The sequence below is a fragment of the Trichosurus vulpecula genome, chromosome 5, assembly GCF_011100635.1.
Source record: "Trichosurus vulpecula isolate mTriVul1 chromosome 5, mTriVul1.pri, whole genome shotgun sequence".
Lineage (NCBI taxonomy): Eukaryota > Metazoa > Chordata > Mammalia > Diprotodontia > Phalangeridae > Trichosurus > Trichosurus vulpecula.
Window position 1 is genome coordinate 21,865,219 of NC_050577.1, and position 16,398 is coordinate 21,881,616.

Consider the following 16,398-nt stretch of genomic DNA (forward strand, 5'->3'; position numbering starts at 1 on the left):
TCCTCCCCCCGCCCCTCCTGTCCTCCTCCCCCCTCCCCTCCTCAGCACCCAGCGCCCGGCCCCGCCTCGGCGTGGCGTCACAGTGACGCCCGCGCTCGGCGCAGGCGCAGCGGCGCCGGCCGGCCCTGCCCCCCAACCCCCGGTTCCCCCTCCCCCGCTCCCGACTCCCGCCCTCCTCCCGCCCTCCTCCCTCCTCCCCTGCCCCCTCCCTTGGGCGGCCCCTCCCGCGGCCGTCCGGCTGCCTGCTCAGTGCTATGCTCGGGGCGGGCGCGGGGCGCGCGGGCATCGGGGCGTCGGGGCCGTTGGAGGCGCTGGAGCCGCGGCCGCTGCGGGCGCCGGGACAGGTAAGGGCGGCCGGCGGGGCGGCGCGGGGCGGGCGCGGGGCTCGGGGGCCTCCTCCGGGCCGACCCCCCGGCCCGGCCCGCCCGGCCCGGCCCCGCCGCTCAAGTTGGCCCCGGCCGGGGCTGGGAGGAAGCAAGCGGGCCCGAGCCTCGAACCCCGAACCCAGAGCCCCGAGCGCGGCTCGCCCGGGGGGCCCTGCGCCGCGGCAGGGAGGGGCGGGCCGGGGCCCCCCAAACCGCGGCGACCTGCTCCCCTTGCCTTGGAGGGCCCTATACCCCCTCCCCAGGACTGGCCCCCCACTAGTAACCTGTACCCCAGCCCCAGGACTGACCCGGCCCCCAAAACCTCCCAGCGACCTGCACCCCCCTCCCCAGGACTGGCCCCCCCACTAGTAACCTGTACCCCAGCCCCAGGACTGACCCGGCCCCCAAAACCTCCCAGCGACCTGCACCCCCCTCCCCAGGACTGGCCCCCCCCACTGGTAACCTGTACCCCAGCACCAGGACTGACCCGGCCCCCCCAGCGACCTGCACCTCCCTCCCCAGGACTGACCCGACTCCCAAACCTCCCAATGACCTGCGCCCGCCTCCGCAGGACAAGCACCCTCCCCCTAGGACTGACCTTTCCCCCCAAACCTCCCAAGGACCTGCACCCCCTCCTCAGAACTGACCCGTCCCCCTAAACTTCCCTGTGACCCACACCCCCCTCCCCAGGACACGCACTCTCCTTTTTCCTAACACTGACCTGCCCCCTCCCCCCAGGACTGACCTGTCCACCCCAGCCCCTAGTGATGTGCAGCACCCCCCCCATCCTGGGGAGACCTGCGCCTCTCCTGGGACTGCCCTGCCCCCTCAAGCTTCACTGCACCCCCCCAGGACCTGCCCCCTGTCTGGGGGAAACTGTCTCCCTCCTCCCAGCACTGACCCGCACCCCCAAACTCCAGTGTCCTGCACCGTTCTCCTCCAAGACTGACCTGCTTGTCCTACACCGGCCCCCCCAGTGACCTGCGCCCCTTGCCTTGGGGTGCCCTGCCCCCCTCCGTGGAGTTTCCTTCCTGCCCCTCCTTTCCCAGCCCAAAGTGACCTACAAGTCCCCCCATCCCCCGCCAGCCCATCACTCCCTGTGATCTCTTACAAGGCCCCCGTTTCTTTGCCGGGGTCATCTGCTTGGCGGCCTCCTCACTTGCTGTCCTTGTGCCTCTGGGGCCCCCCTTTCCCACCTCCCACCAGACCAGACCAAGGGCTGAGGATGCCGAGGATGCCCAGGGATGCTGTGCCCTTGCGGGTTGGTCCCCCAACCCCTGCCGAGGTTTAGACTTGAGTGTGCTGCGGGATTGCGGTAGCCATCCCTCCTCCCCTCCATCCCTCCATCCCTCCATCCCTCCATTCCTCCATTCCTCCATTCCTTCTCCCCTCCATCCCTCCATCCCTCCATCCTTCCATCCCTCCATCCCTCCCCTCCTCCCCGGCGGTGTTTTCTGCGCGTGGCCCCCAGGGGGACGGCACTGCGCTGCGGGCCCTCTGGGGCTGTGCCTGCCAGCTGGCTGCACCCTCCTCCATGGGCCCATCCTGCTTTCCCTCCCCGAGTGAGCTGGGAAGCCCTCCAGGAGAGGCTGGTCCCTTCCCTGAGAGCAGAGTCAGCCTTAGGGGGTTTTCTCCAAATAGCCGAGGATGTTGTCCCCTGCAGAGAAACCAGCAGGGGCAGAGGAAGCAAGGGAGGGGCGTTTGGGTTCTTGGGGACCAAGAGTCCATTTCCCTTTTGGATGAGGGGCTGCAAGGCTGTTGTGGAAAGCATTCACCTGTTCCCTTGGGGGCTATATCAGAGCCCCCAGCCCCTCAGCCTCTGGCCCCTTGCCCTTGGGTGAGTGGCAGGGCCAGGCTTCAGGGAGCAGGGGCCGTCTTAGCACCATGGCTTGGGACTCACACATTTAACCAGTGGAAACAGTTTTAGCTCAATAACATTATAGGAGGAGACCATGGACTGATTTTTTTTTAAAGTCAATTTGGCAAATACTGTGAAATAAAATAAGCTATTTAAAAATCCTTAGATTCCAAGCTTTATTAGTGAAATGAAGTTTCTTTTCCCCCGAAATGTACCTTGTAAATTCCTAAAATGATTTCTGAGGAACTAGATTGTTAAGCTCTAATGTAACCAGTTGAATAATTTTTTTAAGATCATAAATCCTTGTACTTAACCTTTTGCCCAAAGGTTTCAAGGAGCACAGTTGGGTGAGTCTCCAGATTGCCCAGGCAAGAGCTGTCATTCCCATTTCACAGATGTGAAAACCAGAGAGAAATGCTATTCCCAAGGTCACACATAGGGAATAGAAACCCAGATTTCTGCCTGAGCCCAGTGATGAGCCTTCTTCATCTGGAGTTTTCAGATTTTCTTTGCCTAAAGACTTTTGGCCTTTGACTTCGAAACCCCCTTTATTTTTTTACCTACTCAGATTTCCTGTGCTCTGCTTTACTTCTCTGAAAATTCCTGTCCGCCCCTGTCTTTTACAAGTAAGTAACTCTAAACAAACCCCTTCTGAATTCTATTGCCAGAGTCATCGAGGAGAGTCTAATACAGGAACTGAAAGTTACACTGTTAGACCATTGTATTCTCTTATGCCTGTTTTTCTAGACCAAAGAAACAGGGGTCTCGATGGTTCAAATTTAATTTCATCATCTTAAGAGGCTTCCAAATGGACTTTAAAAATTGAAATGCCTTCTCATACCCGGTTTAAAAAATATTTCCCCTCAGAGAGAATTTATTGCAGGTGTTTATCATAGCTCTTCACCCAAACAAAGAAAAACTAAAAGTGAAACTAAATGATAAAAGGGGGTTATATATTGGCAGTATTATTGAATGCCCACAATTCTCTAGGCACTCGATGGTACAAGGAAGACATGATTTCTTCCATGTAAGAGCTTGTTGTAATCTTAAGAGCCCATTAAACAGCCTAAAGCTGAAAAAAGCATTCTTATTTGAATTATTTTCATGTTTTAGTATTTTAGGAATTAGAAACAGGTGAGGGCATGTAAAGCCTTTTCATCCGATTGCATTTTCTTAGTATTTTGGTTGTCATCCAGTAAGAAGCAGATTTAGCCAAGACATTATGAAAAGAAAAATATTAGGCCTCAGGTCCTTACAGATTTATATTAAGTTACAAGTACCTCCCCAGTACATGGGAAGAGCCCGGGAGGATGTGAAGTGAGGGAACCTAGATTTGAATGTCTGTTCCCATTAGTTTGCCCCATGGTCAACAAGCCTTCCCACTTGGATGAGCCTCAGTTTTTCTTATCTGTAAAATGGAGAGATACAATAACTACTCGGAGGTCTGTGTGGAAGGTGGTTTGTTCAACCTAAAGGCACTTTGAGTTACTGTAGCGGAGGGTACCTGGAAACTTCTGGGCTTTAGGGTAGCTGCTATTTTGAGCTAGTGAGACCTTGGTTCAAGTTGGGCCTCTGTGTGACTGGGCAAATCACTTGACCTCTCAGTTCTCTAGGCTCTGAGACTATAAAATGCAGTCAAAGTGCAGCCCTGCTTTAGAAGGGGAGTTTGCTCCTCTGGGAGTTCCCAGTAGCCGTGAAGTCCCAAGGGTGGCTGCTGAGTGTCTGTTTCCTGGATTGTTTGGAATGACTGATTGGGATTTATTGTCTTTCCAGTGTATGCAGTTATCAGGAGAAGAGGCACCTTTCTTTCGGGGCAGAGGGAAGTCTCTAACCTGGGAATCGGGAGGCTCTCATCTAAATAGTGGCCAGGTTTTACTTTCGAAATCACAGCCTTGGATATTGGCTGCTGCTGACGAGTTACACAACCGTGGCAGGCCTCAGTTTCCTCATCCATAGAGCAGGGTGATTGAACTGTCCATTTCCTTAATGTGTTTCTGGCCTATTTTAATTCTTCGTGATCGCATTCACTTCTTTTTTAAATCAGAATTTTGGAATTGTAGCGAATTGCTCTTGCTCAGGTGATGGGCCGGTGATTTGGACTCGGATTCCTGACAGAGTTCTCGAATGTCTTATTAAAGGAATGGTTTGGTTGGTGGGAGTTGAGAGAGGGAGGCTCAGATCGTGCCCAGCCGATGGATGGTCACCCAGAACCAATCGTCCCAGACTAACTTCAGCTCATTCTTTGATGGGATTTCTACACTGTTACAGTGGGGGATGCTCAAGGAGATTGGGATTCTAGAAAGGCCTTTGACAAAAGCACCACCATGCTCAAGTTGGTGGCAGACAAAGGAACCTGAGCTGGAAATTTGGAAATTTCTCTGTGGTCCTTTTTAATGGGACAAACAGCAACTAATTTTTCATAATTATAGGTAGGGGGACCAGAGAAAGTATAAGTCTAGCTCAAATTCAGGTTCTTAAAATTCCAGAAGATTCTATGCAATAGAAGACATAGAAGTTAAGGGTTAAAGTAGAAATAATATTGGATTGGCCTTTGGAGGGCCCATTTTTGAGTCCCAGCTGTATGGCCTCCACAGAGAGAAGTTTCCCTATCCCTGAAGTGGGAACAACGATACTTGTTCCATAACCTAACTTACAAGACCATTGTGAAGAAAATATGTTGAAATATGACTAGTTGTTGTTAAGCGATCCCATTAATTGATGAGGTGAATTGACCTGCAGTTTCATCGGTGCACACAGTAGGATTCTTCTCCATGTCTTTATGTACATCTCTCATAGAGGTTCCCCTCCCTCTCTCCCACAGCCTAATGGACTCCTCCATTCTTTAAATATTTCCATTGTCTGGTCTTTCCAGTGTTGGGTACACTTGGTTATTGGACAAAGAATGTAAATGCAGAGAGCTTCAGGAATCCTGCGACCTCCTTGATGTGAGTGTTTGGTGCAGTGGTCAGTGCTGACCTCAGCCTGTTTCTGCCTCCTTTGGCTGTGTCTCCTGAGTTACCTGCCAGGGATTCGCCTGGCATGCTGGGGGCTTGCTTTTTGGTCTCTGAAACTTCTGAGGGTACCAGTGCAGTGTGTAGACTGACCATTGTGTATCTCTGACTGGTCTTTTCCAATCACTCATTTCTGTGATGTTCTCTTTGGTACTTGTTGTGTTCAGTTTTCCATTGAGAAGATACTGCAATTTATGTCCCATGCATTTCTCTGCTGTTTTTTGGGTCACCCTTGTCTTGATTTTTCCAAAGGTCATGGGATTACAAGATCTGAAATCTCAGAGCTTCACTGGTCTTGAGAAGAGAGGTCTTGATTTCAGGGGGTAGCTTTCCTTCCAATAAGGCACAAGCCTTGTTGAAAAAGCCACAACTACAGAGATTCAGTGACCCTCTGTTAATATCAAGTGAGGTGAAAACAGGTAGCCTTATGCTTGCCAAAGGTGTTTGCCCCATCATGGAGCAGTGGTGTTTGCTCCCCTTTGTGAAGGATCAGTCAGAGGCAGCCTTGGAACAGCTCAGAGCCTCCTGAATTAGATCCATAACAATTAAGAGTTTGGCCTAACTGTCCACACAGGAAAAACCACATGGATGAAGATAGCAAAGTGAGCTCAGAGATGGTGTGTGCATGTTGAAATAAAGTTTTGTTGTCCTTAAAATTGTAAAAAACCATTCTTAATTTGTGGAAGTACAAAATCGGGCGGGGATGGGGGTGGGGGGCACACATTGGGCCCTTGGGCAGTAGTTTGTCCCACCCTGGTCTAACTGTGATCTGAATTTAGATGGAAAACTAGTTGAGTAGGTCCATCTATCCCTCTCCTGGGGGACACTGCATCTGAATGATAACCTGCACCCAGAATTGAATTGGACAAAGAGTGGTGTAGTTTGCATTTACTTCCTCTTGAAAAAACACATCTTTATTTTTTTTTAAGTGGTTTTACAGTTTAGAGAACAGGTATTTTTATAAGGTCTGAGAACTCAGTGACTTTCAGTGTCTTTACCACCCCGCATCATCATTAGACAGAAAATCATTAGATTCTCTAGAATCTAATAGAAACCATTAGAGAATCATTACCTGGAGGCCAAACTCCAGCCAGAAGTGACTGTCCCCAAACTCTTCCTCAAAGACTCAACCTCACTCTGTGATGAGTCTTTTACATACCAACCTGGGCCGATCCTCTGCCAGGACCAGGTCTATCAGTGGGCTTGGTTTCAGATCCTGCCTTGGATGAATAATTTCATCTCCCAGGTCCTCACTTCCCTCATTGGAATAGTGAGGGTGCTGGACTCTCTGCTCCCTTCACTGGCCAGATAGAGCAGTCAGTAGAGCATCAGGCCTGGAATCAGGAAGACCTGAGTTTAAACTTGGCCCCACACACTTCCTAGCTGTGTGACTTTGGGCAAGTCACTTCACTTGTTGCTTCTGTTTCCTCATCTGTAAAACGGGGGTGATAATGCACTTACCTTCCAAGGTTATTGTGAGGGTCAAATGAGATGATATTTGCAAAGTGCTTAGCACAGTGCCTGCCACATAGTAGGTGCTTAATAAATGCTTATTTCCTTCCTTTCAATTTAAAGTCTGATCCTATGAACCTACTCTTCTGCTTTTATGGGGAGAATCTAGGGAGCTCTCTGTGCTATAGGTGCTTTTGTGGAAACTTGTTAAGACATTGGAGTAAAGACTCCCTTCTCTGCATTGGCATTTGTGGGCTCCTAGGATTTAAAGTCCTTCATTTTATATTTGGGGGAATAGGCTCAGAGAGATTCAGCACCTTGCTTAGGTAGCCCAGCCTCAGGATTGGAACCGACACCATCTGACCCCAGATCTCATGTTCTTATGATAGTGACACCTTGGTGTGAGCTGTAGGGGAAAAGACTTTTTCATCACCAGAGGCAGGGGCATCAAGGGGGTCATGGAACTGGACAGAAGGGGCCCTGTGGGAAAAGCCCAGATTCACACCATCTAGCTTTCTAGTCTTTTTGTTCAACTTTTTCCAATTCCACTTATTCTGGAAGTTGCATAACAGGAAGGGTTGTGGGGAGAGATGAGGATTCCTGTTTGGGACATAATGAATTTGAGATGTCTCTGGGACGTCCAGTAGGCAGTTGGTAATGCCGAACTGAAGCCCAGATGAGAGTCTGGGGCTGGATGTAGAGATGTGTAAGACATCTGCGAAAGATAGTCATCAGATTCATGATGTTTGACTGGTGAGGGAGACAGAGACACACCGGCCCAGAGCTTGGGGAGCAGCTGGAGGGTTTGGAGCTGATGACAGGGGAAGCCAGTGTAAGAGTCATCTCCAAGAGGAGTAGGTGGCCAACAGGGTCCGGAGGTAGCAGATAGGTTGAGATGGATGAGGACAGAGAAAAGGTCACCATGTGTGGCTAACCATCAGACATTGTTGGTACCATGGGAGAGAGCAGTTTCAGTTGGAATCCAGACTGCAAAGGGCTGACAAAGGAGTGAGGGAAGAGGAAGTGGAGGTGACAGGTGTAGACAGCTTTTTCCCAGGAGTTGGGCTGAGAAGGGGAGGGAAGACAAAGGCTGTGACAGCGTAAATGGCCAAAGACTTAATAATGAGGCGTTACCAAAGCTGTGAGTGCTTAAAAACACTGATACTGGAGGCAAGGAGAAACTTCACTACTTTCCCTAAACATTCATTTTTCTTGTGTGGATAACTTCTTTGGCTTCTTATCTGATTTTTTTCCATAGGTTTGATCCCAAAGATCTGTACTTCCATGTGTGTCCAATTTATCATATTGAGTGAATGAAAAAGCATTTGAGTACTTCCGTGCAGAGGACTTTGCTAAGCTCTTCGTAGGCTGCACGTAGAAAGGCAGGATGCTGCTGCCATACTCTGCAGGAGCTCATAGTCTAATGGAGGGAGATGACAGATAGAGGAGGTTTGGTTTGGGTGAAATCCTGTATGTTTAATAGTGGGGAGATGCTGGCATCGTGGATTGAATTTTAAGGCAAGGCTTAGCAGCCCAAATTGCCGCCTCCTCTGTGGTAGGTTAAAATTCCCAAGTAGTTTCTGATTGACATGGTTTTTATTGCCATTCACTGTGATAAGGAGAGAAACTAGGATGTGGTGTAGATTCGTGACTTCGCTGATTTAGGTGAGGAAAATCCCTCTACCACTGCAAGTTAATGCCTCTGTCCCAGGTGACCTAAAAGACTCTTCCAAGAAAGAGGCCCAGGGGCATGGAGAAGGCTGGGGATCTGCCCAGGATCACCCAGCCAGTCTGGGCCAGAGAAAGCACCCGACCCTAGCTAGGTCTTCTTGGTTTAGAGGCCTGTTCTCTATTATTCATTGTATTAGAGATGAAACCAGACCCCTAGACTCAAGATTTTCAGACTGGATCCAAAATTGGCCATCTTCCTCAAGCACATCATCTTGGTTCGTTTTGTCCACACAGCCTTTGGGAAATTTCAAATACAGTTCATGTTAATACATCCTCACTTCATCCCTCAGCCTCCTCTCACTGATGTTAGCTGCTCTTACCATCATTGCTCCAAAAGGACATCTGCGCTGGCCTGGTTCCTGATGCGTATCTAGAGGCCCAGCCCAAAGAGGCGAATCTCATGAGCATGTGTGTATTCTCCTCTAAAATCCTTACCCTCGCTCATGTCCTTCAAGTTGGTCAAGGTGTCTCCCTCTGGCTTTGGAGTTGGAGCCTGTCTCCCCTTTTGTGGTGGCTGAATAGATGATCCCCACCTTTGCACCAGAGGCCCATCCAGGCATCCGGCCTTATGGTACTACCCAGAGAACATGGGCTTCTCCAGAAGGAAAACATGCTTGTGATTGTTACACCTTCTCATTAGACAAACTGTCCAAAAAACTCTGGGTAGTAGGGGAGAGCAAAGTCCAGGTTTTTTACTGTCCCCATTGTGATTTTAGGCCCTCAATAGGAGGATTGGTTATGATACCCAGGAGCTCCCCCTTCTTTCCCTAGAAGACTAGAGGCCTGAACTCTTGGACGTAGGGCTCTTAGAGAGGTAGACCTGAGGCTGTCGCTTAACAAACACCCTTTTTTCTCCAGAGGCCAAAATTCGGGAATTTAGGGGGCCCAAGAACTCTGCTCCCAGGTTGCACTGGGACTTGCATGCACAGGCTCCACCCTACCAGACTGGGAGGAGTGGAGCTGCCTTTAGCTTGCCCACTGCCATATCCATGCCAAAGCTCTGCCATTCCTGAACCTAGAATGGACTTTCCCTCTCTGTCCTGCTACTCCCATCTCTGCTTGCTTATTAACCCCCTTTCAAGACTTGTTAGGTAGTAGGTCTTCCATGAAACCTTCCTTAAAGCCTTACAGTGGGAGCTTGTCAGGCCTGGTAATAGTGGAAAGAGCAAGGGACTTGAAATTAGATGTCTGGATAGGTGTGCTGCTGCTGGTGCTACTGCTGGTGCTAGTGCTGCTGCTGTTGTTACTGTTACTGCTGCTGTTACTGTTACTGCTGCCCAGTTCCAGTTCCTAGATCCTTCCTTTTCTTCTGGACCTGGACCTTCCTTTACATTTCATGGGGCCTGCTTATTCTCTCAGTTATTTGTACAGAGGTCTTTGCTGCCTATACCCAGTCTCAGTCCCATTACACTCAGGCTTAGTGGTGTTTCCGTCTTTGTATACTGGGTGAACTTGTGAACTGAATTATCTTAATTGTTTTTAGCCCTTGCGTTTTATCATTATATTCGCTTATCCTGTGAAGTGTTTCTTTAAGAAAGAGATGGAGAAGAGAGATTATGATCTGTAAAGGCCAAGTAAATGCAGCTTTGGAAAGGGTAGAACTTGTATGGGTGAACTCCCATCCTGAGAAGTTCCATAGAGGGTCATGGTGAACCTGAGCTGTTTACTGGGCATTATCTATTCTGTAGTTATCTTGTGTATTATTAATATTTGTGCTGATAGGAGTTAATCTTGGAGTATCAGAGTTGTTTATGCACAGGAAGATTGGCTTTTTCATGATGACATTATAGTTTCAAGTAATTCTTAGAGAAATGTACACTACTGAAAAAATGAGAGGACGGATCATAATTCTGCCTTTCGAAACTCTTAATAGGACCATTTGGCTTTGGCTTCATTTCTCATTGGCAAGAGGCGTTTCTTCATTGGGGACTTTTCTTTTCCAATGAAGTCAAAGGTCTGGGCTCTGTCTGTGGCCTAAGAAATGTAGTTTTCTGTGTAAGTCCATTAAAGCAGTTTGGTACATTTTCCAGGTCTGCTCTTAATGCGAATGAGTTAGTGCTTGGACTTAATGCCTTAGTGCAGTGAAAGTTAGGCAGCCATCATCAGGAGGAGGAACAAGACGGTTTCTTCTGTTTAACTGATCACCATGGCAGGTAACTTCTTGTATGGGATTTCAGGGAGTAAAGCAGGATTAGATAAGTGTCAGAAATGACAAACTAGATTTATTTCAGCACCGTTATTGCTGTGAAGATTTAGTAGCACTGCAAAAACCACATTAGAGCCAAGGCTTAACATTTACAGAAAAAAATTCCTCAGCTTCTAAAATAGAACAACTCTGGAAATTTTAAGAGACAAGTTTTTTCCTGAAAAAGAAAAGAAAATAATACTCTCCAAATACTTTTTCTTATGTCATTTTCAGAAGATGCTCTCCTTGATTGTCTTGGGCATTGTCCTATCTGTATGTAGATCTGTTCAGGTGGGAGGAGGAGATTCCAGAAGCTCATGGTATCTGTATGGGAAAAAAGTGCCTGCTAATGGATGAGAAATGAAAAAGGCCAAACAGAATTGGGAAGAGACAAAACAAAATTGACTGATTGTGGAACTGTTGCCTGAAGGTTGAACTTTTCAGATTGTTTTGGGAAAACCTTGTAGAGCCCGAGTTCCTAGGTAGCCTCATGCCCATGTCCCCGTTGTGTTCTTGCCTAAAGGTTATACAGTTTATTAAATTAGGCCTCTGACTTTTGACAATAATATATCAGCTTTGAAAAAATAACCTGCTTCGCTTATGTGGTTTTTGACTGACATTTTATTATGAAATTGTCTAAAATTATTATAATAAAGTTTAGGCAGCATTTGAGGACAAAAGCATGATGAAGATTTGATTTTCACTTATTTTTTAGATTAAGGATAGAGACTGGACCTGTGATTTCCCTGGTACAGGGAGTCCCCCTGCAGTCTTGCAAATCTCTTTGCAAATCCAACCTTTCCCCCCACTTTGCACTAGTAACATGGACCTTGTGCCGGAGCCAGACAGGTCTGTGTATTTTCATGCCTTTCCCCTTGTCTGGGATCTTTTCCTTCTTACTTATTTCCCTTCAATATTTAACTCATTCAGTGTTACTGTGAAGACCTTAAATGTGAGTAGGGCTTGTTTTATTGAGTTTCTGTACAGAACCTTTGGTGTCCTCCCCACCCCCCACCCCCCACCCCCCAGGCCACCAGAAAAGACTGAAGGGGAAAAGGCAAAACTGAATCTTGTCAATGGGCTCTAACCCTTTGGGTGCCCTGCTGTGAGTTTGTGTCGATCTTTCTTAAGTTCTTTTGTATACTCTTCCTTCCATTGTTTTGGTCTCAGCCTTTTTAAAATCTGGACTTCTTGGAGAGTTTGTTCCCATTAGGTTTACTTTTCTTTTTAAAAAAAAAATTTAGCAGTCTCATCTCACTCTTCTCTAATATTGAATTTTCAGTCACCTTAAAGACCTAAATCTTTTATGTTTGCAATGCTAAGCCTTATTCTCTGTATAGTTGAGTGTGTCAGCAATAATTTTGTTCATGTTAGTACTCTCTGCACTGATGCAGATTATAACCCTTATTGAACTCAGTACAAGGTCTTTTGGAGTTACTATGGCCAAAAATTTCATCTCTTTGTAGCCATCTTGGTGATGAACCTCTCTGCTGGTCTGGTTCTTGGACAACAGACATACAGTCAATCACCAGGCACATGCAGGAAAACCATCCATCTTGTCCTCTGCTGGGCAGAGCCTTTCTGTACTCAGGGCCACCTCTGTACAAGATGTCATGAGTAAGAGGGCTTCAGACAGACCATATGAAATTAAGTGCATGATGAGACATGTCATCCTCCATTTCTTGTGATGTTTCATGGGTTCTTGAAAAATGTGTCAAAAGCACCAAAGCTCTGGCAGGTCCTGCCAAGCTGGAAATGCTAAAAACCCTACAAAGAATGGGCATTGAAGGATCTTTTTTTAATATGATATAGGGAAGCAAGCATATGCAATAGGGAAACATTAGAAGCTTTCCCAGTAAATACAGGTGTAAAGCAAGGATCCCTCTTTTTTCCATTGTTATTTGTCTTAGTTCTAGAAGTGTTAGCAGTAGGACAAGAGAAAGAAATTAAAGCTATAATGATAGTCAAAGAAGAGATAAAACTATCCTTTTCACTGATGACATGATGGTTTGCTTAGAAAATCCTATTGATTCAGGGAAAAAAGTATTGAGACAATAGCTTAAATAAAGTTGTAGACAATAAAACAAACAATAAAAACTAAGACAATAAACCCAGAAAAATCAACAATTTTTTTTATAGAAAAAACAAATCTAGGAGGCAATAACCAGGAAAAGTAGTCTCATAAAAATTATAAAATGCATAAATTATCTGGGAGTCAGTCTACCAAAGTACACTCAATACTTGAATAGATTAAATTATAAAACTCTCCTTAAAAAAATAAATAACACAAATAACTGGAGAGATAGTCAATGCTTATGGCACGGCTATGTCATTATAATAAAATAATGATAATGTTACTAAAGTTAACTTACAGATTTAGTGCTACACTAATCTTACTACCAAAGGGATACTTTACAGGACTAGACAACATAATAACAAGATTCATTTGGAGAAAGAAAGATCTAGAAGGCATACAAGAATGTATGCAAGTAATGAAAAAAGATAGATATGAAGAAGAAACAGCACTTCCAGACCTCCTACCATACTTTAGAGCACAGGTTCCCAAACTTATTTGGCCTACTGCCCCCTTTTAAAAAAAATTACTCAACAACCCCTGGAAAACTACTTTCTTTAACCCTTTAACAGCTTTTTAAAAAAATTTGTGTCATTTCAAAAAATATATAAAATATACTTTGTAAAAATGGTGCATCCATTTAATAATTTGTTGTAAATTTGTAAGTTTTTTTCTGCATTGAAGTTTTGATGACACATATTGCATCATGTATTATAATGTATTATAAACAAGTCATCACATGCACATATTCCAGCTGATGTATGCTGGACTTCCTGACAATGTACAACACTCTTGCCTGCCAACACTTGTTTGTTAAGACCTGTCGGTGGACTTTACCACTGATGGGTTATAACTTCCATTTTGTGTGTTTATTTGGAAAACAATGTAATCACTCTGACTTTAACTCTGTTACACAATGGATGAAATGGGTACAAATGGTTTTTCAAAATTTTCTTCTCTTCTTTTCTTATGTTTCCACTGCCCCCTTATTTTTATTCAACACTCCCCAGTTGCATGGGAGGTTACTACTGCCTCCCTGGATCATTCCAGTGCCCTAGGGGAGGGGAGGAGGAGTATTGCCCACTTTGAGAACTTATACTCTAGAGCGGGGCTGTCCAAAATACAGCCCACATGGCCTACAGTGTGATTTATGGGGCCAGCCTACAAGCATAGAAATTTACATAAGTGCTTTAGTAAACTAAGCGGAGCTACTGCAGAGCTCTCACTAAAATGGCAAATCAAAATATATTGTCTATTGTTTCAATAGAAACCTAAGGTTGGACAGCCCTGCTCTAGAGCAATAATCATCCAAGCCACTTGTATTAATTTTAAAAAGAGAAGTAGATCCGTGAAACAGACTGTAGACAAAGAAGAATCATAAGTAATTGGATTTAATAACCCAGCGTTCAGCAAAGCTGCAGACAAAAAGAACTCCCTACATGACAATTATTTCTGGGAAAATAGGAAGGCAGCTTGGCAGAGATTAGGTTCAGACCAGTATCTTAGGTATGTAAACTGAACAGTGACCAGATCATTAAAAAAAAGAAAAAAACAACCAAACAAACAGAAGAGAAGCAGTTCCTGTGTCTTTCACAGCTCTGAGTAAGGGACAAATTCTTATCCAAACAAGGGGTAGAGATGATTACAAAAGAGAAATGCCTTTGGTTCTATCAAATTGAAAAGCTTTCACATAAATAAAATGAAGGGTACCAGGATTAGACACCTATCAGAAGTGGCTAGGACCAAAAGCCATCCCAGACTAAGAGATGAATAAATAACAGCCATGTGAAAGAAGGCTCCGAATCACTAAGAAGAGAAATGCAAATCTAAACTACCTTGTGCTTTCACCTCACGCCCAGCCACAGAGTTGTCTGTGTGGAAAGGCAGGCACCCAAGGGCATTGCTGGCAAAGAAGTGAGTTGTTCCTGCCCTGCTGAATGCTGTTTGGAATTATGTGAAGAAAATCCTAAATGGATTTCTACCCTTTAACTGGATTCTACTGCTGGGTGAATCCCCAAGTGACAAAGACAGGCCCCATATTTGTATGGGGCCGTGGGTAGCAAAGAACTGGAAGTAAAGAGATGCTCCCCAATTGGAGAATGGTTAAATGTGTTGTACATGAATATAATAAGATATTAGTGTGCTTAGAAGATGAATGAAGAAGCGTTTCTTTGTGTTCCCTTTATACCAAGCAGTGTGCACACAAATAGATAAAGCCAAGCAGTCCCTGCTCTCAAGAAGCTCACCCTCTGCTTGGTGGGGAGAAAATATGTACAGTTCTTCTGTAGGGCAGAAGGAAAAGACCAGAAGTCCTAGGGATTCTGTGGTGGGGCAGATGATGCCAGTTTGGGAGCACTGCAGGGCACAGTCAAGGCAGAGGGTCAGGCCTGTTGGTCCTCCCTCTTGGGGGAAGAATGCCCCTCCCTTGGTTGGCTTGGAGGTCCCTGGGCCCAAGGGAGAACGTCACAGAATCACAGGATTAGAGATTTGGAAGGAGCATCAGCAGCCATTTGGTCCAACCTGGACACCAAAGACACCTCCACTGTAACAGGTAAGTGGTCATCGAGTCTCCGCCTGAAGGTTTCTTAGGAGGGCTGAGTCACTGAGACAACCCACGTAGACCAGTTGTCTTCTGTGTACCTTCTGCAGCTCTTGGTTCTATCTTCTGGGGCCAGGCAGAACAAAGCTGATCCCTCCCACACACACCTGAAGACAGATGCCCTCTCGCCCCAGTTCATTCACCTGATGCTTGGGCAGCACAAGTAATACCTTCTCTGTCCCAGTCGCTGCTCCCGACTCTCCAACTTGTCCGAGTCCTTCAGCCGTGGCTTAAGGACTTAGATGAACATGCCAAGGAGGGAAGGGGCCCCAGCCAGATGGTGTGCAGATGGGGAGGATGCCCCTGCCTTGGCAGACCCTAGAGGCCTGGGGTCTGGACCCAGCGTGGAACAGCAGCCATGGGCACCCTCTCGGTTGGTTTGTGGAGGCCTTCTTCTTCCTCTCTGTTAGACTTGTATTATGAGGGATGTCATAACAAAAACCAGCCCTGAACCTTTGTGTGAAAACAGTCTATCCCAGAATCTGCCTAAGGATCTGAGCCAGACTCACTTGCTCGTAGTTTGAGGAGTCTGCTTTCTTGCTTTTTGGAAACTGGATGACCTTTGGCCCGTCTCCATCTTTCAGAGCCTTTTCTGTTCTCCAGAATTCTTTACTGATCTCATCTCTGAGCTCCTTCAGTCCTTCAGAGGCAGCTGGAGGCTCAGTGGCTAAGAGCACTAGACTAGCTGTCAGGAAGACCTGAGTTTGAATCCTGTTTCACACACTTCCTAGCTGTGTGGCCCCAGGCAAGTCACTTGACCTCTGTCTGCCTCACCTCCCTCCCAGTCACTGTGTGTTTCAGAAATCAGACATGGAAGCAAAGCGCCCCAGAGATGCTGTCAGTTCTGGGTGCGGCTGTGATTCCATCCTAATGCTGTGTATCCTCTTTGCCATCTTGAGAATTGTTTTCCTTGAGAGACAAAAACGAAATAGGAGTTGAGTGATTTCACTTTTTGTGTTTGATCTTGTCACACTGAGTATTCCTTGAAAAGCTCTCCTTTTTGTCCTCGGCATTTTTTTTAAACAAGCTTTAGTTCATTTTTGGCTTTCGCGTTGCCGAGACCTTTCTTCTGGGGGTCACTCTTTGGTGTCCATCCTTGGGCCAGCTGGGCTGCCTTCATTTG

General features: G+C 46.5%; 1 protein-coding gene across 1 annotated transcript in view; it reads left to right on the top strand.

Moving 5' to 3' along the window:
* The first annotated feature begins 279 nt into the window (after positions 1–279).
* SNRK (SNF related kinase) overlaps positions 280–16,398 on the top strand; it is a 52,808-nt gene continuing 36,689 nt past the window's right edge. Inside the window, exon 1 of the mRNA XM_036762090.1 lies at positions 280–344. The gene's annotated coding sequence lies outside the window, so the exon portion shown is untranslated. The remainder of the gene's footprint in view (positions 345–16,398) is intronic.